A 23924-nucleotide genomic window follows, 5' to 3' on the forward strand; every position below is an offset into this window, starting at 1 on the left:
TACTTGTGGTTCCTAGGATACTTCAGAGTAGAATGGGAGGCAGAGCCTTCAGCTTTCAGGCCCCTCTTCTGTGGAACCAGCTTCCAGCTTGGATTCAGGAGACAGACACCCTCTCTATTTTTAAGATTAGGCTTAAAACTTTCCTTTATGATCAAGCTTATAGTTAGGGCTGGATCAGGTGACCCTGAACCATCCCTTAGTTATGCTGCTATAGGCCTAGTCTGCTGGGGGGTTCCCATAATGCACTGTTTCTTCTCATTCACCTTATTTACTTTGTTTATACTCCACTCTGCATTTAATCATTAATTGATATTAATCTCTGGCTCTCTTCCACAGCATGTCTTTCTCTCCCCTCAGCCCAACCGGCCGCGGCAGATGACCCCCCCCTCCCTGAGCCTGGTTCTGCTGGAGGTTTCTTCCTGTTAAAAGGGAGTTTTTCCTTTCCACTGTCACCAAGTGCTGCTCATAGGGGGTCGTTTTGACTGTTGTTTTCTCTGTATTATTGTAGGGTCTTTACCCACAATACAAAGCGCCTTGAGGCGACAGTTTGTTGTGATTTGGCGCTATATAAATAAAATTGAATTGAATTGAATTGTGAGGACCTCAGATTTCTGAATGAAACACCATCACAGGCCTTCATCCTGAAGCTGTGCTTTCCAATAACCTGCTCACTCCCAGCTCTTCACATCTGAACCCTTTACAGCCTTTATTCAGCTTTCAGGTTCATCTCATTAAACCTCAGCAGATTCCTGAGTGTCTGAAATAGATGCAACAAGTCTTCAGGCATGTGTAACCCTGAAAACAGCAGTAAAGCTGCTGAGATGTGTTTAACATTGTAACGGGAATATTTTTACCCAACACGGTCACTAACCGAGCAGTAACAGGAAAAACAAATCCAAGTCAAAAAAGTGTGAAAATAATATTCAGATGGAAATCAAACTGCGGTCCCAGCAGCCTCCTGATGTGGACGTGTTGCTTGTCTTTCATCACGGTATAATAAAGTATGCTGGTGCAGTATCATTCACACAGAAAAGTGACCCTAAAGGGCCCCTGATGGATCCTGATGGATTAAAATGTTATGGGAAAGGAGTCCTGACTGAGGATGTGATGAGTCGGGAGTAAGAATGTGGTTTTTTGGGGGAAAAAAAGTAATAAAAAATCTTTTCAGGTGGAACAACAGAAATCCAGAAATAAAACAGTAAAAGTCCCAAACAGACCGCCTCATAATGCCTCATAATCCTGTTTAAGTCCAAGCACCACAAATTAAACCAAGGTCTTCATAACAAACATGAACATATAAAATGATCACATGAAAAACTGCAGATATTTCTCCGGATGATATTTGGGGAAAATTGGGTTAAAATGGTGGCTGAGCTCACTGACCACACACATCCTGCTTAGTTCACACCCCTGTCCCCACCCTGCTGCCCGCATCCTTGTTTACACACACATTTGCAGACGTAGCATGTGTGGGCTTTCTCACAGTCTGACCTGTCAGAGCGGATTTAACCCGACTGCCACTGAGGGAAAGCGGGACACTGGAGGGGTGCGGGATGAGGGTAAACTAGCGGGGTCTGTGATGGGAAGATTACGGGTGTGTCCCCTGTTCACAAGGTCAGAAGCTCTGGGGCAACAAATAAATAAATCGGTTTTCTGGGTGAATTCAGTGCCTTTGCTGTACATGTGTCAAACTTGTGTATGTGAGGGTGTCTGGAACCAGGGCGAGCTGACAGATGGGACGGGCAAGTTGTGTCTGGTCAATATCGTCACGGGCCAGCGAGCCCAAATATTAACTGGCTCCTGAAATATGTTTTTTTCTGTGTTACAAACTGTACAGAGAGAAAAACACAGATGGTGTTTTTGTTAAAGAAGAGGGTCTGATGGGTGGAGGAAAGTGAGTGACTGATGAAAAAGGAGACAAAGAGAAAGAAATGATGTCCCAGCGTCATCAGGTGTGTTCAGCTCCTGCTGGCAGCTTACCACAGCAGAGACTGTTGAGACTGATGTCACCTGGGCAGGAGACCCCAGGGACTGAGGTTTGTTAAAGCAGAGAGGTGGGGGAGACGGGGGAAGATAAAATGAGAGGCTGTGGAGGTGTGGAGGGGAATCGGGGGATGGAGGCGGGGTGCTGGTGGTTACAGATGATGCCACAGTTGGTGCAGTGTTGCAGCCAAACGGTGCCCTGCAGCGACAGTAATAAAGCATCCCGGCTGCTGGTGGCTTTGTTGTCCAGAATAGGCGATTAGTCTGATTTGTGTCTAAAGTGTTCGACCCTAAAGACAACATGGAGAGCAGGATGCTCGGGTCAGCAGCACTTTAATAATTCTACTTTGTTTGAAGTCAACAGACGTAATCGACCTGTGAGGCAGACAGTTATGAGCACGTGTCGGAGCACTGATGGTGCTCAGCTTGTTGCCTCTGAGCAGCCGTCTCTGTGGCTGAGAACTGAAGCCAGCGTGGACGCATCGCATTCAATACGGCACCTCGACGCTCCAAGAGCGAGTCAGTCCTCACAGGCTCTCATATTCAGGGTAACACAGACGGTCACATGGTTACAACTCGTCTAAAGGGGCGTGGTTAGTCTGTGTGAGCGGTAGATGCAAACAGATGCTACTAAGTAACAGATTTGAAACATGTATGTGTTTAATTTCACTGAAACACTAGAAGTTTACACACTGACCAGCATGTATGTGTGTATGTGTATCTCACCCATCCAACCACACTGGGCAGCTAAAGCACTCAACCAGCTCCTAAATATGGTGACCACATTATGCAAGTCCACAAGTCTTCATGTACAGTCTGTGGTTGCCTTCCAGTTTAAAACGTAACAGCCGGGCAGGTGAAGACTCTGCAGCAGCTCCCTCAAAGCTGCAGTTTATGTGGAACGTTTCAATTAATAATGAGCTTCCTGGTAGGTGCTCGCACCTGCACTAATCAATATTTTACTCTGTTTAACGTGCTCACATTGTTGACAGAGTTTTATGGTCTCTCTCAACATTTATTCTTCATTTTCAGTACTGAGTATCACCACTCTCAGATTGATGCCACGTTGCTCCCAGCCTGCTCGGTGTGAAGCAGCAGTTAGAAATATTGAATGAGTTAACATATCAGAGTTGTGGCTCAGGAGTGATGCAGCTTTTATCCTGTTACATTTAGAAACAACACAAATGTTGCATTAATGCTGCTGTGAAGCTCACGGAGGACGCGCTGTGATCGCACCGTACTCGTGTTCAGCCATTTGATCATTTTCTCATCTTCTCATATTTGGCAGTTCTCCTGGTCCTCCGTGGGTTTTGCTTCTGCACGTTTGTGCTTGGCGAAAAACAGATGTATTTACAAATGACACCATTAAAGTGAGCTAATGAGTCAACACATGACGGAAGAAAGTTTCTGGCTCTACATGTGGATCAGAGGGAATAGTCTGAGCTTCTGGATGAAACTGTGGAATTGTCTGTTTTTGGGTTTTTTGGTGCAAGAATCCAAATGAGCCTGTAGATAATTTGACAGTTCAAACAGTGTCTGCAAGCAGAACGAGAAATCCATGATGGACACGGAGTCCTGCAGAGGCTTCAAATTAGGCTGAAAATCTGGCTGACATGGAAAAAGGTGCAAATGCATGCAAATGTATTTGCACGCACAAACACATTGTGATGTATCCAGACAAATTACACTCTAATCACTGCATCTGCTGTGTTGCTATTTTCACTGGTGATGCAGCCTTTCTCCTCTCTCTGAGCCCAGGATCCCACTGCCTCTCCAGACTGGCTTGTTCACCCCCTCGGTACACACACACACACACACACACACACACACACATTAAAAAAAATCTAAGCACACATGGTCCACAGACTCATTTCCCCAGATACACAGAAACCCATCAGTGCATTTTGTAACATCTCACATCCACACACACACATATGCACACACAATATCATACTTACACATACGTGCACACACACAAAAACAGAGGCGGACATGCGGTGCCCAGCAGGGGGTGGTTTTGATTGACCAAGCACTTTATGACTCTTAAATGGCTTCATTGCCTTCCTACTTAACCCACGCACACCACCTCCTCTTCCCCCGTCACACCACAATAGTGCAAACACACACACATGTACACACCATCCTCAGGGGGTCTGTGCGACTGGAAATTAATGAGAGCCATCACTAACTGCACACACACAGACACACACACACACTGCCACCCAGAGTGCAAACTCCCTCCTCCTGTCTGGAATTTATCAAGGTCACTCCACAAATCTAAAGCACAGCATCTCCCTCTGGGTTCTTCATCTTTGCCCTCGGTGACCTTGCTTTGATACTTTTTCCTTAAATTTGGGGACAGAGCCAGGATTCAATTCTAATGACTTTGTTACTATACAGAGCAGGTCGATACGTGAGAGATTGGGCTGATTGATTGTGACTGGCAGGACACCAGGAGGCGTGGGGGGGACAGTGGAGTCCCATCAGTGCAATGGAATGAGAACTTCCCTGTTGGGATATTTTGAAGGCTCCTACTGATCACTTTTGTTATCATTTGACCTCTGTCATGATAAATATTAGAAATATTTGGTTTCAGCAGTAATGTACCAGCTTATTCTTATTTCCAGGATCACACACTGACATTTTTCAGAGTCAAATTATGCACAAAGTGTTGTTTTGCGTCTGTTCCTGACGCACCCGGTTTAGGTTATAGTGAGAGGGCTCTCCCGCTGCCAGCTCGTGGCATATGGATGCTTGGAAAAGCATCACATCTGAACACAAATTACCCGTTTATAGTTGCCATGCTCGCACTTGCAAATGACAGCGCGCGCGAAAAGTGACATCCCAACCTGCAGCCTCTCGACTGTGTTGGAGCCTGGCGTGTGCAGCGTGTCCGGCACAGCTGGGATGGAGACAGGAGTGTTAGAGCAGTTCAGTGTTTACTGCCATGTCTGTGATCCATCAAGGCAGGAGCTCGGAGATTACAGACCGGGAGGAGCTGCCACAGCCTGAGAAGAGGAGATTTTCTGGGAAAACAATAAAAGTTTGCAGCTCTGAGCTCTCTACAATCTTTCTGCTTCTGTTTCAACTTTTTCCTGCTACGCTGGAGCCGATGAGTGGAGACATGTATAATTCAAGAAGACTGCAGCAAGCCTTGAGCACCAGTGTAAATGGTTGCGGGGCTGTGATGGCACAGATGTGACGTATGCGACAGCCAGCACGGTGACCACAAGCCAAGTTGAAGCTTCATATTTTGTTGCATAAATCCATAAATCCAGCATCCTCATACCGACTTTGTGGCTCTTTAAAACAGGACTAATGGTGCGAGACATCACCTCATGTGTACTTTCATGATGCCAAATTCAGTCACATTGGTTCAAACATATAGAGTTAAATACTGCATGATGTCATATGGAGACAACATCACTGCTGTAACTGTAGCTGGAAAACTTTCTGAGCACACTACTCGTATCAGTATTCCTCTCAGGGAGAGCGAAGAAAGATGTTCCTGCTACGGTGAGTGGGAAGATCATCCTTCAGCCTGAAAACTTTGGCTCCAGCCCAGAGTGTTGACAGACATCTCATCCTGCTGATGTGCCCTTTAGCTATTCACTGAAAACCTACCAGCCCCCAGAATGGCTGCTCTGTAGCTGACCTCCCAGCTCTGTGAGCAGAAGGGCAAGCGAAAGGAAAAATCCCTCCAGTGATCAATGCAGTATTAATTAACAGAGCTGGAATACAGTACAGTGTGTGGGCATCCAGAGTATGAGTCTGAATGTGAAGCCCTGGAATTTAAAATAGTTAACGAAGTGTTCTCATCCAAGTTTGATTCAGTAGCTGCAGCAAAGCAATCAACCCATCAACTTCACTGAGCTCTCCTTTCTGGGGTTTTTGCTACAATATCATTATTTATTTGAACTTTCTCACTGACAGGATCATGTAGCCTATAAGTCACAATAAAGTGGAGTTATCATTTCAGCTGTTGGCAATGAGGTAAGATAATTTGTCGTGTCAGAGTCTGCAGGACTCAGGCTCCAAAACCATAGCAACAAAAAGAGTGTGTGTGTGTGTGTGTGTGTGTGTGTGTGTGTGTGTGGTGTCCTGGTATTACTCATGTTGTTAGGATGTAATTCTGTTTGCAGAGACACGTTTTTGGGACCTGCCTGTAATTTAGTCATTAAAGTTTAAAGGGACAGTACACCCTGAAATGAGGTATGCATGTGTTATTCTGGCCTGAGCTGCACTGAGCCGCTCAGTCTTGGAGGTATCGGGTGTAGAGCTGTTTCCTCGTGGTGCTCAAAATACATCTGGAAAGTCAGCAACCTCTTTTCAGAAACCCAGTAACTTAAAAATAATCCAACAGCTATTGTTCTTGCTGCTGAACAACACCCTGTTGCTGTGCAGAAAGACGCGTGCATTGACCCCTGAAAACATGCACATGTGATAACACATGTGCTGACACAACCACAGAGCATGTGTGTGGATTTCCAGGCACTTTGAGGACCACAGGGGGGAGCGACCTCCAAATAAACTCAAAATATTTAAGATAACACAAACATTTCAAAAACTATCTGGTTCGAGGGCGGCTGCTGTGGAGGGCAGATTCTGTCTGCAGCTCATCGTGGTGGTGCTCAGGGTGGAGCCATTTCCATCTTTACTGGGTTTTAAAAACAGCAGGTTTGATTCTTGTGAAAGAGTCACTCTCATGACTCATCTAGTGACGTCACTCCCTGGCCAATCAGTGGCATGCAGCCTGCTGACGTCACATTTTAAACTTGACTCAGCTCACTCAGATACCCAGCTGAGTAGGTACTAAAAAAGTACCTGGTACCAGGTGCTGCCACCTAACGGAGAACCCTAAAAACTGAGCCCAGTTGGTACGAGTGGAAAAGAGGCATCAGCTGGTTTTAGGGCAGGTTAAGATTAAAGTTAGTTTATGTTCACGGCCTGCCCAAAAAATGACATCACAAAATGCACTTTGTTGTTTTTTGGTTGTGCGCGTTCTGATTTTTGTAAGCTGAATATATGCAGAATGTGTGAAGACGCCTTTAGTTTGGTATGTTTTCACTTACGGTTCAGTAGCACCACAGACAGCTCTGTTCTCTGTTCTGAGTCTTTATTAATAAACCTGTGGCTGCATTCTGGTTTGGGGGCCGGGGTGGGAACTTTACTTTGTTATTCTCCTGTATGGCAGCAATCAGCTTCAGGAATATATGAATCCAGGAGTAAAGGGACTCCCAGCTGGCACAGGGAGAAAGGGAAAATAAGCCACCATCCCCGTGAACCTTCACCCTGACAGAGCGGACGGCTGCCAGGCTGATGACCTCCTACCCCAAAGTTTGACAAATACAGTTAACACTGCCCCCCCCAAGTGCATGGCCTCCCTCCAGCTGCAGCTCTTTAAAAACCACTCACCACATCCTAAAATGAGAGCTAACAAAGACATTAAAGGAGCGTGGTGGTTTGTATGCTTTTAGCTAATGAACAACATATTTCTGACTGTTTCACCTCAGAGGCTACATTAAGGAAATGAACCTGCAGATGATATTCAGTTACATAAATAAAATACAGAATAACTGCAACAGTTTAAATAATCAATGATTAAAATGCAATAAAATTTAAATGGCTCATTTCTACTGCTGCTGTGTAAGCAATGCAATAAAAATATAAAACCAGTCGTGATATAAGAGATTAGCCTGTGCTCCATGGCCTCTTCATAATATAAATCACAAACCATATTCTCAAGGCTGCGCTGCTTTATTGTGATCACTGAGGGACGGTTATTCAGATGAAGCAGCTTTTTTTTTCTGTCAAACTGCTGCATCCATCCTGATTCTGCTGCTGTTAGTTTGGTCTTTTTAACACTGGAGCACTGTGACAGAATATGCTCGTCACACCGGCCTTTTTATCCTTATTTAACTCTCAGATTGTGTTGTGCTCACTTTTTGGCAGGTCCTTCACAAATCTCACACATCTCAGGTGGAAAGTATAAAGTTCTGCAATTCAACTACAAACACAAATCAAACGTTTGGCGGATTTCTCCTTTAAGGTCATCTCTGGACTGTATTTATCTCCCTGCTCTGAACACTTGATCTTAAGCTCCTGTGATGAGCACTGGATCACTTTCAGTGTGTCCAAACTCCAACCTTTCAGCTGGAAGTCTGTTTGGGTGAAAAGGTTTAAGGTGCAGGGAGCAGGGCGGGTAGTTAGCTTTATATTTTGAATCTACTGCATGTCGGTGCATCACAGGCCAGGTGGTTTTACCAAATGTCCTCCTCAGACTATGACAGCAAGAACTGGGCACGAGTTTTACCCTACAGGGCAAATTTCATGATGAACAACCGTGATGTACAGTAGAAGCTGTTGTTCGATATCATGCAGGTTTGATCCAGCACACATGTGAAAGTGTCCAGAACAAAATGTGAAAGCAGCGGTTTCTCTGGGAGAAGTCCAGCTGTGCACAAAGACGGCCTGAAGTGTAAATTTTAAACATTCAGAAGTTATTTTAAATTGGACATCTTTGTTTTTCTGGTTCTGAACTTAATACAACTTTATCTCTGCATGAATTCAAATGCACATGAATCCACATCAAACAGCTCAGTGGATGAACTCGTTTAGGGAAGCAGGTTATTTGAATGTAAGGGTCAGCGTAGAATATGTAAATAATTTGTGGGTCTTTGTCTACAGCTGCTGACCTTGAAAAGATGAGTTTTGTTATGTCAACAAAAACAGCTCCTACGACCATCTCCAATAAAAAAAGATCACCAGTTTCTGATCTCATGTGAACGTCTGCAGCCATTCTCTGATTTCTGTCACATCTCGTCTCTGCAGCAGAATGAATGTGTAAGAGAGGAGGCTGCAAAATTCACTTGAAGAGATAAAACTCGGAGAAGAGGCAATCACGGAAATGTCACTTAAAAGTTTGGACTGTGAGAGCGTGAGTTTGTAAATGTGTGTGAGCCATAAACGGGCTCGCTGGCTTCCCCATTACACCGAAGCATCGTTCAGTGGAGAGCACTGATCGCCCAGCATCACCTTTTTATGTCGACCTGCAGAAACGTGCACGCACACACATGCACGCAGAGGTCATCACCTTTTTGTTCAAACACTCAAAATCCCATAATTTGGCAAATTGTTATTCCATATAGAGCCATTCCTCATGCTGTCGGCACATCAATCCATTGGTATACTGTGGGAGAGTCGCTGTGAGATAAATCATAAATATTAGGGTAAAGACTTGGTTAGGTTTAAGAGATAAAGAGGGTCGGGGTGGCGGCAGTTATGATTGGGTTCACGTGGAGTCTCCAGGAAATGAATGTAAGCCAATGCAACGTCCTGTGAAGTGACAGAAACATGACTGTGAGCATGGAGCCAGTTCATTGTGCTTCACAGGACGTTTGCACTCTGCTCGTAAATAAAAGCCATGCATTATTCAGGGCCGCTCCTCCAGTTAATGCCCCTTAATGCGCCCAAACAGCCGTAATGTACTCTGCTAGCAAAGGTGGCAGAGAACCCGGCGCTCACACAAACACACAGCGTGAACCCTCCACCTCTAAATATAACACAAAGTCTGCTTTCAGGCTCTTATCACACTCTCCAAAATCCCAATTTTCTAAAACATCCATTTTACTTTTCATACAAATTGCTCTTACGCAGTCTCGCCATATTTCCACTAAACTTTATCCCCCAGTCTCCCCCCCAGTCTCCCCCTCCAGTCTCCACCCCCAGTCTCCCCCCCCAGTCCCCCCCTCCGGTCTCCACCCCCAGTCTCCCCCCCCCAGTCTCTCCCTCGCTGTCTTTCTGTCTTTCTTTGTTTTATGAAAACAAATATTCAGAACACAGTTTTGATAAATCAGCCCCGCCACCCCCCCCACCCCCCACCCCAGCCTAGGGGTGCCGGCTTTCTGACGAGTTTGGGACAAACAGGCTGAGGAGCTCCAGCAGTGAAGCTTCCTAAGTATATAATCTTAATCAGATTTTGGAGGAAATTACACAGATTCCAGTGTAATTTCCACCAAACTGTTTACACGGAGGTAAAAACAGAGTAACAAATAAAACTGTAAAAACCCACAAACTCAGCCGAAGGAGTCGAATTTATCTCTGCTGCTCTACGTGTCTGCGTTTTACCGACTCGGTTTTATGCACCAATCACTCTGTAATGGATTTGCCTTTTTACCATCTGTGCTTTAATTGTTTGGGTGTTTTGGTCCCGTTTTAAATTGATAATTTTTCAGTTTGAAACTTTTGTGGTGCTTTCACTTTGATGGTGCATGTGTCCTTACACAGTGTTGGTGCCCTGCATTGACTCTGAGCAGGAGGAACTTGACGCAGTCCTTCACTCTGATTGGTCAATGACTGAGTGGCACATTAAAGCTGCTCTGAGCCGTGTTAGTGTCAACAGACCCACAGAGACCCACAGAGAGCCACAGAGACCCTTGGCTCTGTGGCTCTGTGGACGTTTGCAGCAGCTTCAGTTCGTTGCTTTCCTGTGGTTTCACTCAGTGTTATCGTTCACAAACACTCCGAGCACCAAACAGCACACAGCGATGGTTTCAAGCAGCTGAGAAACAACTGAAGACCTCAAATGAATGACAGCGTTACTTTGTAACTGTGAGGCTGCGACTCCCTCAGGTCACGATCAGTGCTTTGCTTTAAATATTAAGTCTAAAACAGTTTGTGAGGCGTGAGCTACAAAGCGGGATATCTGGCTTAGCGAGCTAAGTCGAGCTTAAACTCAGTTTTCTGTGTCTTTAAAACCAGGCTGGATCACCATGGTAACTGATTCCTTCATGAGTTTCAGTTTAAAATCAGCTGGAAGCCCCAAGCTTTCAGTGATTCTTCACTTTTCACTCCCTGCAAGTATGTGTGTAAGCATGCATGAATGTGTGTAAGCATGCATGAATGTACAATACCAGTCAAAGGTTTGGACACACCTTCTTTCATTATGTAAAAAGTGTCTACAGTGTGGATTCACACTAAAGTCATCCAAACTATGAAGACATACATATGGAATTATTCATCTTTGCACATCTTTCTCAGTCAGCTTTATGAGGAAGTCACCTGGAACAGCTTTCAGGTAACAGCTGCACCTCGTCAAGAGTTCATTTCTTGAATTTCTTGCCTTCTTACTGTGTGTGAGACCATCAGTTGTGTTGTGCAGCCGTAGAGTTGGTATACAGTGAATATCCCTATTTGAGTAATGTACTAATCCAGATTATGGCAAGAACGACTCAACTAAGAAAAACGACAGTCCATCATTACTTTAAGAACTGAAGGTCAGTCAATGTGAAACATTTCAAGAACTTTGAAATGATCCTCAAGTTTAGCTGCAAAGATCACCAAAGGTTATGATAAAACCTGCTCTCATCAGGACCTCCCCAGGAAAGGAAGACCAAGAGTTCCCTCTGTTGCTCAGGATCAATTAATCAGAGCTACCAGCCTCAGAAAGTTAACAGCACCCCAGATAAGAGCCCACTAAATGCTTCACAGAGTAGCACACACATCTCAACATCAACTGTTCAGAGAAGACTGCGTGAATCTGGACTTTATGGCAGCAAAGAAACCACTTCTATGGAAGAACAAGAGGAAGAGAATGGCTCAGGTCAAGGAACACAAGGAATGGACATCAGACCAGTGGGAATCTGTCCTTTGGTCTGACGAGTCCAAATCTGACAGTTTTGGTTCCAAACACCATTGTGTCTCTGTAAGACACGGGAAAGGTAAGGAGATGGTTCCTGCATGTGTAGTTCCCACTCTGAAGCATGGAGGAGGAAGTGTGATGGTACGGGGTGCTTTGCTGGTAACACTGCTGGCGATTTATTTCAAATCCAAAGCGCACTTAACCAGCACGACTACCACAGCATGCTGCAGCAACATGCCATCCCATCTGGTTTGTGCTCAGTGGGACGATGACCCCAAACACCTCCAGGCTGTGTGAGGGCTATCTGACCAAGAAAGAGGGGGATGGAGTGCTGCGTCAGGTGGCCTGTCCTCCACAATCACCAAATACTTACTTTCAAGCTCATTAGAATCATATACTGCACGCTTATATTCTATATTTCCTTGTATAGTACATTTCTATTTTCCTGTAAAATAAAATAAATGAGGGGTGGCTCACGACTCCTGCACAGTACTGCATATATACGACGGTTACGATGGTGGATGCTCCTGTTCAGCATGGTCAGTGTTTTTAAATAATGAGGTCATCATAAACATAAGTGGGCTAATCCCTGTAAGCTTGTATACATGAGGCTTCAGACTGCTGGGTTTTTTTGGGGGGGGTCTGCTTTTGGGCCTGGTTGATGTCAACAGGAGGGAATTCCTCACAAAATCATCTCAGGCACACATACTCATACAACACACCGTGTGGCTTCATTTCAGGAAGAACACAGTGGAGACAGTTTCTACTCCGGCCCTGCAGCACTGATACATCCGTTTGTTTACACAGGAAGCGATTTGCTTTATTGCTGATAGCTCATCCCCGCGTCACTGCTTCCTTTATGGACGCCTTAAGGAGGACTGTTCCATCAACAGAACTTAGCAGAAGAACGGAGCTAAGCTCACAGAGGGCAGGACAGCAGTATGGTTACTTTATGGTTACAGATTATGAAGCACAGTTCAGTAGAGTGCGTACATCAACACATTCACAGTTTGTTTTGAAAGTCTACAGCAGCAGCAGGTGGTGAAAGTTTGGATTCTGTTTGACATCTTAGTAATAAGTGCTCCATATTTGTCCTTCTGTTATTTGCATTTGCACTGTGACATCGTTTGTCGTGGATTTTCTGGTTTCTGTTGGTCTGACCTGTAATGTTGGCTGAAGTTCACTCGCTGCTCACTGAACAGATGATTATGAACAGATGAAGTCCTGAAGTTTTTGTTTACAGTGTCCAAGACAGACCCCAGAACAGCCTTTATGAACGTGACCGTTCAGCGATTATTGTTACTGTTACTGAGTTACTGGCTCCTTTGATGTGAACTCTTTGGACACATTCTGGTGTAATATTAACCTCCCCACATGTCACTGACTGCTCACAGTTTGTTTAGTGACACACAAAACACGCCCCCTCACTGCGCGCACACACACACACACACACGCACACACTCCCAGATCAGACAATGAGTTCATTCATCCCCTCTCCCACTCTGTCTCTTCTTTCTTTTGCTTCTTTTTGTCTTATCTCCTCATAAACACAGTGAAGGTCAAAAACACAGCGCACACACACACACACACACACACACTAACTCTGCCTCTGACCTGGATTCGCTGCTGTTCGTCTTTTTACAGTCTGTGTGAATGCTCAGATGCTCCAGAGGAGGCGCTCTCTTTCCTGCTGCCACTTAAACCAATTATTTAGGAGGGGCGAGCTCGTGGCCAAAAATGACTTCTTTGTTTTAGCAGCCAAGTGTTCACAATGCAAATAAAATATCCAGTATTTGTTCTGTTATTTGAAAGTATGGAAACATCACTGTGTGCATGAGAAATATGGGTTATGATTTTTGCACATTAGTGAAGGTGTTCCTAATTAAATTCTTCCATAAATAAAAAAGGTTTTCACGTTACATTAGTGACCACAATCCTACAGTGATAAAATATTCTTATATTAGGATTGTGGTGATAGTTGAAACAAAACTTAAAAAAAAAAAAACGTATGTTTCATTTTGTTCGGATGCTTTTGTTTGCGGGTGTAACGAGCCCGGGCTCTCCGGCTTTGCTTCGTTGGTGCTGACAGACAGCAGTCACAATAACTGCAGCTACTGTAGGATTTTATCATTAAACAGATGTTCTGGCACAAAGCTCGCATGCAGTCATTTTTCTTGCTCAGCCTTTGTGTTTGATGTGCAGCAGCAATGGGATGAGGACAATAAGCCTTTAACTCCATACAAGGAGGCAGATTTCAGGCCTGGAAAACTAAGCTGCACTTCATTAAACACTCTCCCAGACTCCCGTGTTAAAATTATAAACTACATATTAAAAATAGACGAAGCTTCAGGGTCTGAAATTTGACGTGAAAGTGACTTAAAGCTGCATTCTTTCTGATGGCCAGCAGGGGGGCACTCCCGTGGTTGCCAAAGGAGTTTGGGTGTAAAGATGTGGGAAAACAACCCTTCAGCCCACTTCATCAATTAAACATAATGATCATAATGATCATTTTATGAACAATTGTACCCGTTAGTCTCAAAACGATTGATAAACCAGGGGGATGATTTAGGGCGGGCCTACCTTTTGATTGACAACAATGAGTGTGCATTATCCAGATTTTTCTCAGTCCGATTCCCCCCTCCCCCTCCCTCACCACATTCAGGTTGAAAACACCAAGATGGAGATGACTGATCATCAGTGCAAGCCTTTAAGATGGGACTTCAGTAACTTCCGCCTGAGCTACTTCCATCTTTTATTTACAGTACAATAATTTACAGCTGTGCAGAAACAGTTTTGGCCTCTGTAGAAAACTTCTGTGGACCCAGTTTTTTTGACTCATCCATTTAAATTAGAGTAAAGCTTTGCACTGTGTGGCCTCTGACTGACAGGTAGATCCAGCTTTTGGAGCTTTTAATGGAATTATCTGACCAATAATTTGGTTTGCGCTGTGATTATTTGTCCAGTGTTGGCGAGTGAAATTCTAATATATTCGATTTATATTGTCACAAATTAGGAGGTACCTCTGTATGTGTGATGCACCCATTCAGTCTGAATGCAGCGTCCTAACTAAGCTTGCTGCAGTAAGCTGATGATTCCACCTCCTCACGTAAAAACTTTATATGTTTAAAGCATTCCCGACACTACGAGACCTCACTTTGTAACGTCAGTAAGCAGAGGTTCTTATCTGAGACACGTGGCTACTACCAAACTCGTTTATTAGATTGCACAACTTTCCATTTAAATTACTTTCACTTCCTCCAAAATTGATTCTGTTTCTAAATTTGTGCAGACAAAAAAAAAAAGACCTGCAGGAGTTTCTTTTTCTGTTCTGTTCAAACAAAAGTTCACAGAAAACTCTTCAGACGATTTTCTGACCTCACTACACGGAGCAGGAGAAGTCACAACCTCACAGAGCGCTGAGGCCGAGTCTACCCATGGTACAATGAGCAGAGGCAGGTACAGCCTGCTTGGATTTACGTGTACATGATGTAAACATTGCACTAAATATTGTCTGCACATCCATGTGAGCTTCAGTTTGAGCAGGAGAGGGATGAAGACATGAAGGTTCTTACCTGATGAAGTTTGATCTAAAGTTTGTCCCTTCTTCCTCTCCACAGTCTTTTTTCTCTTCTTCTTTTACTTCTTCTCGTCCTTTCTCCGGTGCTCTTGTCTTCTCTCCTCCTTTCCTTCCTCTCTCTTTTTTCTCCAGCTCCACGGGCGGCGCTGAAAGTGAGTGCGTGGAGCGTCTGAGCGTGTGTGTGCAGTGTGGCGTGGTGCGTGTGTGTCTGGAGGCTGGTGAGAGAGCGACTCTGCTTTGTGCTGCCGATCTCGGTGAGCGTGTTGCTGCAACTGACTGAGTGACTGTGAGAGGGAGGGAGGGAGGGCGTGTGTGTGTGAGAGAGAGAGATTAGCTGACACACAAACACATCTCCGCCTGTAGGAAAACACCCTCTCCTTCTCCTCCTTGCGTCTCTTTTCTTCTTTATTTCTTTCGCAGCTCTTTCATCTGATCTCTGTGATGGAGCAAAACATTTCCAGTCCTCCGCCTCCTCCTCCCTCCGCCCTGCTCCCATTCGACCACAGCAGATCCTCCTGCTCGACTCTCAGTTTTTAACCTTCTCTTTTGTTGCCTTCCCTCCTCGTATCCCCCCATCAGTTTGCTGCTGCGAGTCCCCTGAATCATAAATAAGTTACAGAGCACGCACAAAACAGCACAAAAGCAACAAAACAACTCAAATATCTCTGACGGGCATCTCTTTGTGAGCTCCTGCATTTTGTCTGACTTCATATCAGTGAAAATATTTAATGGTTTTCTATTTTCTGCCTTTGAATATACAAAGACTTTTAATTGAAAGCGAAGCAGAAGGTAAAAGAGAAAGAAGCTTTTCACTTTTCAGATCATTTCAGGGCCGTGCTGCTTATTAGTGACTGTTTGACTTCACGGAGCAAATCCAGAGTTTTGGGTTGATCTCCTGATGTCAGAGAAACACGAAACAGCTGCAAACCAGTTAAATATGAATTCAAACCATTCTTTGAAAACCTTATTTCCATAAAACAAATGCTGAAATCTACTGTTGCATTAAAATATGTGCAGCAGCTATCAAAAGGAAATAACTTGTTTTTGTGGCCTATGTTCTGAAACATATTCATGTTCCCTTGAAAAATCACTCAATTACAGATGAAATGGACTTTATTAAAAAGAGATTTTTTACACAGTTTGATAAACATGCCATTCAAATCAATACGTAAACATGTTGCAGCAACAACAGAGCGAAAGCTGACTGAACACTGACAGGTAAGTGAACAGCACAGGGCTCAGTTTAACCTTGAGAAGACCCCCACTCAGCACTGTTTAAGCCCATCGCAGCGATTACAGAATTTAGCTTCAGCTAATCTGCAGATCCAAATGAAACTGCTCCTCAGGAGGCTGAGCAGAGGGGGGTGTTTTTGTGGGTGGGTGTTAATACGAAGCACCATGGCCTGAATCTCCTAAATCGTCTGATTTCAACACTTTTATTTCGGGTTTGTGCTCCAACACATGGTGCTTGGAATCAAACAGTGAGCATGAGGTGAAGACAGGCACTCAGATTTAATTTGCTGCCGTTTACATTTGCATATTTGGAGTGAAACCGGTTTTGTGCACCTGAAGGTGCAACGAGCTGTGACCCGCCTGTATGTTAACAACCTCAAACATGCTTAAAAAACACTTTAACCTTTTATTTACCCTAAAACATGGTTTCATGTGGCATCAGCAGTGGCAGACACACTCTTATCCCGGGGTTTCAGATGCTGCTGTTCTTTCAGAAGCCGCTGGCATGTCGGAGACATGAACAGGGTGTCCTTCAGTGAGGGGGCTGCAGTACAAATTGATAGAAGCAAATGTGCAACAGTGCAAGTTAAACACTTCAGGTCAAAAGAGCAATTAGTTTCACACTTTGTCATGAAAGAGTCCAACCTGAGGTTCTCCCCCAGGCTTGATTAGCCTGATGCACCAACCGCGATTCATTCATCCATCCATCCATTTTCTTCCACTTATCCACTTATCTCAGCCTAAGCAGAGAAACCCAGGCCTCCCTCTCCCCCAGCCACCTCCTCCAACGTATCTGTGGGAGCACCGAGGTGTTCCCGGGCCAGCCGAGAAGTATAAACTCTCCAGCATGTCCTGGGTCTGCCCCGGGGCCTCCTCTAAGTAGGACATGCCTGGAACACCTCACCCAGGAGGCATCCTAGTCAGATGCCCGAACCACCCAAACTGTGCTCAAGGTCACATTTGTTGTTTTATGGCCACTTTTCCACTTTCACAGCATAACCTTCATGCAGAGTTTCACCAGAGGTCCTGAACAATCACCAACCTGTTCAGCAAAGCTGTTAACATAAAATTGTTGATGTTGATAAAGTTTGCATGCAAAAACCAAGAAGGAAGTACAGAAAAACCTGGGTTTGTGAGCTGGATGAGACACCACCTCATTAACACTCTGCATCACTCACTGCTCAGGTTTGAGCACCAAACAGGAGCATATTTGGTTTGGGTTCAAATCCTCCCATTCACAAATTAAAATCATGCTTACACGTTGGATTTAAAATACCAGCGAGTCCTTTTCAGTCTTCCATATCTGGCGAGTCCAGACTGACAGACTCGTCTCCCTTTGCAGCTCAGCAGCTACAACAAAACAACAGAGTTTGTTCCCAATCTGCAAATGAAGCAGACTGCAATTAATGTTCATGTTACATTGTTTCACATCAACATAACGAGGAAACATTCATATCACACTCATCTGTTTTAAATCTTCTCACCATTTAAATGGTTAGGTTCCCTGTGATTATCTACTATATGTTTATCATCAGTCTTCCATTATTTAATACTTTATGACTTCATAACTGTGTTTGTGGCTCTCAGTCCCAACCCCCACGGTTCCTATGAATATTTTAAAAATAGGTCACAAATACAGAGTTGTCTTTTTTCCAACAGGCTAAATAATTCCTGTATTTTCCCATCAGAAGAATAAGGAGATGCATTTGAATGGATTATTTTCAGGAATGGATCAATGTACACTTGGTGTTCCAGGGAGTGTTTTCTGTAGTATAAAATCAGAGAACAAGTTAAATCCAGTAAATCTGTGTGTTTTTATTATGATGAAGAAAAGTGTGAGCAGCTAACACTTTACTGATGTTGGATTGTGGAGCTTAATAACGAGATAGAGAAATTAGAAATATAAAGCTTCTTCACCTGAGTTATTCACAATAACAAAATATATAGGGTTGTGCAAAAGTCTTGAGTCACATTTATTCATAGGAAAATGGGAAATAAGCGGGTGAAAAAGCAGCCTGCTTCCTTGGAAGCAAAATATGAAGAAATGAGGGGTGGCCCATGACTTTTGCACAGTGCCATATCATTGCCTAATGAGTATGATGATCTTTTTAGATGTGCTGGTTAGATATTGCTGGGTGAACAGAGGTGAGATGGGGAATGTTCCTTTTTAATATTTACCAGTACCCTGATCTCGTCCTGATCTCAGCCAAGTCTTCTGTCTGAAGCTGTCCCAAATGTCACGTCCTTCTCTTTCTGCAGTTTAATAAGAAGCAAATTTCTAACATGCCTTTGTTGCTCCTGCAGAGGAGATAAGTTTACATCCAAATGTAAAACAAATATTTCTAAAACCCAGGACAATGCGACGAGATGTGACAGCTCTGCAGTTAAATCTCAAAGAAACGAAACATAGCTGAAACCAGTCTGTGATTTACATCGATGCGTGCTAAGAAAAAGGTGGACGTACCTGTCTGTCAGCTGATCACTGTTGAATGAACTGAGAACCTCTGTTTATAAAGTAAACAAATCAATATTTACTGACATTTCTCACATTTACAAAAGCTGATATGCAGCATGTCTGCATAAATGATGAACCTCAGGCAGCAGAAGCAGTTTTGTGTGTGTGTGTGTGTGTGTGTGTGTGTGTGTGTGTGTGTGTGTGTGTGTGTGTGTGTGTGTGTGTGTGTGTGTGTGTGTGGGTGGGTGTGGTCGATCACAGTTTGGTGGTCCACTGCAGCATTCGTATCAATAAGTTTACACTCGTCTCGTCCCCTCACATGGATCTGACACGATATGATTTTCCATCTCGTGCTTCATAAACTGCATCATGATTTATTCAACAAATCTGTTACTTTCTTGTATTTTTTGTTTAACAAACTTTTTCCAGCTCAGCCGTAAAGTTAGAAATCCTCAGATTTGAACTCCGATGTCCTGGGGTACAGATCCCAAACACTGGAAGCATGTCACCGTGCTCATACTCACAGACTCTGTATTTGTGTGTCAATGTGTTCACAATAGGTTGGCAGTACGTATGTGTAACTGTGGGGGTGGGAGATGACTGAATTAGAAGGAGCCTCTCTGAACAAAGCTGTGCTTCAGCAGCTGAAATATGGAGCGTACGGGCGTCTCTTATCACCACGTTACTGTCGAGAGGCTTTTCTTTTTCTCTCCTAAACAAAAAGCTGACCCCCTGTTGAGTTTCTCTGCGGGTGCGCACTCACCGAGCCATCTTCCTCTCCCTCCGAGACCCCTGGGAGACACTCAACCAGCCCTCCTCCCGCTCTGCCTCCTCCCTTGTTAGTTCCATCACCCCCACCCTCTCCCCAGCCTCTCGTCATGTTTCCCTCCCTCCGAGGCTTGCTTTAACCATCGCTCTGATCGCTTTCTACCAAAACTATTTCCCCATCTTTCATGTCTTCTCTTTGTGTTCAGTCCTTCATTTCTTTCCTGTCCCTCACTGTTGCTCAACCCCCCCCAACCCCTGACCCCAAACTGTACTCTCCCTCCTCTTATCTGTCACCTCCATCGGCTTCTTTTTACAACTTCTTGGAAAACTCTACCTTTTCTTTCCAATGTCCGCCTGTTATTCCATCCTTTTTTCCCATCAAACAGCAAAGTGATTTGGCCCTCGCTCCGGCCTGTGAGAAGACCCGGGGGGCGGGGTGGGGGTGGGGGGGTGGTTGCTCTATGAGGCGACACCTCTGAATAAATAAGCATGGGTAATTTACTCTGAACCTGCAGCCCCTGATTTTTTTTACTCCCTCTTTTCAGCTAGAGTGGAGATAAAGACACAATAAAATAGGGGGAGATCCTCACAGAGGCTCATTATACGGTTGTCAGCAAAGTTTTCTCACAGGGCTTTGTGCCCCCCCCACTCTGCTCCGTCTCTTTCTTTTCAGGGCAAATTATCTATATTACATTCCAATTTTCAAAGGCTGAGTATTTGGATAAAACAGCCTCATTTAAGGAAGTGATGAACCGCCGGTTTGAGCTGAACTGAGGCAGATTATCAAGAACAAATTGCAAATGTTTTCACACAGAACTCACAGCTATTAGCAGCGTAGCACCTCAAAGACTCAGCCAATGAGACACTGATGAGGATTAAGCAGTTTATGAGCCATTTGCCTCCGAGAAGCAACACTTTATGCAATTAATGGATGTGATGTGTCGGTCCTGGAGGTTGTAGCACTAATCTTCTTTCTCCCTGCAACACACACACAGACACACACACACAACACACACACACACACACACACACACACACACACACACACACACACACACACACACACACACACACACACACGCACACACACACACTCACCTCAATTCATGGCTCGGTGAGTGAAGCATGTGAGGGGCAGGTCAACTGTGAACATCAGGTATTAATAATGCAGGGCAGGAAGCTGCCCCTCCAACAACAACGCTGTGCACTCCGACTCTGCGTCTCCACTGCCCACCCCACCGCCGCGAGCTGCACATCCCAACACAGCCGCAGAGGCAGCCAAATGGTGCAACTATGAAAAAAAAAAGCAGTTTGGCAGACTCTGGCTCAAAAAGTTCTGGGAAATTTGTGGCAACTTTTGGATAAGAAAACAGTTCTGGAATGTAAAAATTAATCAGTAACTAAGTCATCAGTGATGGCAAATGTGTAACAAATTACAAAAACAAGGAATTCCAGAATACTTTGTTTGTGAGACTTTAATTGCAGCCAGCACCACCATAAATTTACCCTCAAATTAACTACAGTAAAAAGATTAAAGCCTTTTTGTAGCCTCTTTCATTTCATGGTTTTGGTTTCCTTTACAGCTTCACTGTTTCATGTCACTCTCACGGCATTCCCTGTATTGTTTTTGGCTTCATAATTCAGCATTCATCAGGCAGATCAACAAACCTGATGAAACAAAGAAGCTTCTGGGAAATTTAGAAATATTGCACAGTTCAAAGAACCTTCTTCTGCTGAATCGTTACATTTCTTAGGGGCTTTTTTGGCTTCGAGGTACTTTCCCACAATAAGAGGAATTTTCAAGCACATGTAAAAGTCTACATTCACGGGTCAAACACATAAACGCAGCCATTTAAAAAAGGTAGACGCAGTTTAGCTTTAGGGCACCTGTGTTACAGTTTGAAAGGTGTGCAGTCCCAGTTAAACTCCACACCTGCCACATACCTGCAGGCACTGCCCCCCCCCCCCCGCGCATCTGTGAAAACAACAGTTATTAAACAAACAGCTCTTCATGATGGCCTAAAAACATGAAGAAATGCATTGACAGTGAAATCCAGTCCCCTCAGCCTTCTGCCAGCAAGAAAATACAGACACAATAAACCACAACAAGAAGTGATGTCACATGGGTAACAGGTGCCCCGCCATTACATCACTTCCAGGTTTCTGTTGACGGTGTCCCAGGAAGCCTGTTCCCAAGGATCCCTTTGACCTGCTCGGTCAGAAAGCAGCCAAAAGTTTTTCAGGAGCAAGTGGACACTGAACCTTTACAGAGCTTAAATATTCAACTTACTTACAAACTGCTGCAAATGCTGCTGGACATGCAGGCTACAAAAATAATTTAACATTTATCGATTTGCAAAACAAAATTTTGGCCAAACAATACGAAGCCCGAGGACTGAAATCAACTCTTTAAAAAGGAGAGCTCGTCTGTGCAGAGTGAGGGTTGTTGTTTCCACTTTGGTTCAGAAACCAGCTCTGCGGTTAGCCTCTGTGGAGGACGCGCTTTCCCTCCATGAGGAACAGTTACACAGTGAGTGCAGCTGCAACACTGCCAGCTGCCCAAAACACAAACAGTGGTAAAAGAGCCAAAACCAGGTTTTACTGAGCTGATATACTTGTACAGCAGGTACTGCAGTACTTTGGATGTATCAGAGTTCAACTTGCTGATGTTCAGCCTTTCTGTTTCAGACCAAATTTCAGCCAAGCTGTCTGTCAGATAGACGGCCTCACGTCTGACACGTCTGAGTGCTTTGGTTTGACTGTAAGATGCCCCATGGCTGCAAAACCAGCCCAAATCATCACCCCTCCACCGTCGTGCTGACGTGATTGTGGCACTTGGTTATAATTTACTAACAGTGTGTAAATCATACATTTGAATGTTTCACGCACAAATGTGACTTATCAGTATTTTCATGCCTGAATTTGTTCGTAGGAACAAATTTAGAAACCCCTCTGACCATGATTGGTCAGTGGGTTATAATTATGATCACTGCTCCTCACCTGGCTTCCTCCTTGGACCTCAGACACAACTACTCATTTTCTACAGGTAGATTTTCTCCTTGGTTCTTGCCTTAGAGGTGGAAGCTTCTCACAGCATCGTCGCCACTCTCTCTGCCTCACCTGGCGGTAAATGTGTTTCCTTATATAGAGAAGTGGGGGCTGGGCAGTATGCAGATGTATGCAGATCTTATAGAGACTGCACGAAGCTGTTGGTCCTGAATGATTCTGATTTACTAACACACACAGTGGTGAGATCATAAACCTGACAGTAAAGCGAGTTTACTCATTTTTTGTGTAGATTAAGAGTGTTTCCATGCAAATATTAATAAATGAGGCCGTTTTTGTGCAGAAGTAACTTTGCAGACCTAAACTCACTGATGCCTGTAGAGTCTCACAGGAAGCTCTGGAGTTTTTTCTTTCAGTGTCTCTGAGCATTGGGAGGAATTTGGTGGGATGTCCACCGCTGGGAAGACTGTGGCAGCTAAATGCTCCCGATGGGAAAACCTCTGCATTTATGCAGGTGGTTACACTTGCTGATGATCAGTTAATCAGGTACATTTGACTAGCAGCACCTCACTGCTACTTACCCTTTTAATTCTTTTTTTCATGTTGTAGACCTGTAGCGGTGACGCTGCATCACCATCCACCGACCTGTTTTCAAACCACTACAGAATTCCTGTCAGTGTTGGAAATGCAAACAGAAGACGTCCTGGGTGACCTCCCCCCTCCAGAGCTGCTGGATCCAAAAGGGGCTAAAGTGATTAACCAAAAAGCTTCTCAAGAGCTGGAAGAGTCCAAACTAAACCTAAAAAATACAAACAGGAGCAATAATGAATATTATCGATGCTGCTGTCTGCTAACAGTCACAAAGAAAAATCAGATGATTCATATTTAAGTTGAGTGAGAAATCCAATGGTTAACTTCAGGCAGTGAATTAGAAATGGTTGGAATTTGGAAAGTTTTGGCATGAACAGTTTGGCCAGAGTAACTCAGCCTGAGGGCTCGTGCTGCTCGACAACTTATGGAAGCAAGAATTCCCAACGTGGAAAGACAAGCTGATTTTTGGAGAGTAAGGCTTTATTTTTATTATACTTTGGCTCAAACATTTGCTCTGAAATACAAGTACGAATTACTGCAGAAAACATGGTTAGATATTATCTATATAGTTTTTCTAATGACCTCCACATATCCTGTTTTAAGTTCATCCGTCTTTAAATGTGATCCCAGGTTTCCAGGTGAAGTTTGGATTTATCAGTAAATCCATATTT

General features: G+C 44.2%; 1 protein-coding gene across 1 annotated transcript in view; it reads right to left on the bottom strand.

Moving 5' to 3' along the window:
- Positions 1 to 15459, bottom strand: part of hs3st1l2 (heparan sulfate (glucosamine) 3-O-sulfotransferase 1-like 2) — a 31397-nt gene extending 15938 nt beyond the window's left edge. Inside the window, exon 1 of the mRNA XM_030737598.1 lies at positions 15196 to 15459. The gene's annotated coding sequence lies outside the window, so the exon portion shown is untranslated. The remainder of the gene's footprint in view (positions 1 to 15195) is intronic.
- Between the last annotated feature and the right edge of the window lie 8465 nt (positions 15460 to 23924).

Source organism: Archocentrus centrarchus, chromosome 9, assembly GCF_007364275.1.
Source record: "Archocentrus centrarchus isolate MPI-CPG fArcCen1 chromosome 9, fArcCen1, whole genome shotgun sequence".
NCBI lineage: Eukaryota > Metazoa > Chordata > Actinopteri > Cichliformes > Cichlidae > Archocentrus > Archocentrus centrarchus.